Here is a 1,156-nt window from a genome sequence, read left to right on the forward strand (position 1 = left end):
AACAATTTCAATTCGTACTCAATATATTCGAGTTAATCAGTGTTTACCATTTCGTACTTTATCAATAAATAATTAATTGTCTTTTTCGATCAAAATTAAAATATTTCATCGTTTTGTATGTTCCTAATACAATCAGTTTAAATTTTGAACATAATATAGATTAAAAAAAAAATCAAAAAAGATTTTAAAGAAATGGGGCACAAATTAATAACCCTAAAACCATAAGAAACCGGTGTAGCGTGAGATTCGTCAGACCCGTGAAAAATGTAAGATCTTACGAATCTCACGGGAGGGTCGTGAAAAATGTCAGACGTGAGAAACGTAAGACTATTTTAGTGGAGAACATTTCCTGTTGCAATTAAATTAAATACTGTCAATATTCCATTGCATCAATAAAGTAATGGTTAAAGCGAAGGAGTTTGACTGTTTTTACGAGTAAATAATAACAATTTTAATCAATGTTTTGGCTTTAAAATAGCCGCTCGGATGTTCATGATTTTCTACAAATTAATTTGGATTTTTATATTTTGCATAGATCTACTATGAAGTAAATATGAAGTAACTAATGGACCACTCCTTATGTTTTTAAAATAAAAACATACAATAGTTAATGTTGCTGTCCATCTATGAGTGAATTACACAAATGCCGAGTAGTAAATTGAAATCATCTTGTTCGGCCCTAAATGAACTCGACCGAGTCGATCATCTCGGCCACGAACTGCATCCGTTCAAATTATCCTTATGATCTGTTAAGAAATTATCAACAGACGTTTTGTGATAAAAAATAACACCAGCGGGTATTAATTAATTTTACATAGGGTAATACTTGAACAGGCTGGTGCTTTAAACCTATAGATACCACACTGTGACAGACCCAGCACAGTGTTGGGATATTGTAAAAAGGTAATTCTAGTGTAAAAAGGTAATTCTAAAAAATATATATATATATACTGTATATATAATATATAGACTTTATTAGATATACAGTATATATATTTTTTTAGAATTACTTTTTTACACTATCCCAACACTGGGCTGTGTCCCTGTGATAGATACCTTTTATCACAGACACTTGGGGTGCCTTTAAAATCCAAATAAGATATATCTTTGTCAATCCCAGCACATGTACTGGTAATATATGTAAAAAAAAATAATA

This window comes from Ruditapes philippinarum, unplaced genomic scaffold, assembly GCF_026571515.1.
Source record: "Ruditapes philippinarum isolate M1 unplaced genomic scaffold, ASM2657151v2 ctg14215_1_1_1_1, whole genome shotgun sequence".
Lineage (NCBI taxonomy): Eukaryota > Metazoa > Mollusca > Bivalvia > Venerida > Veneridae > Ruditapes > Ruditapes philippinarum.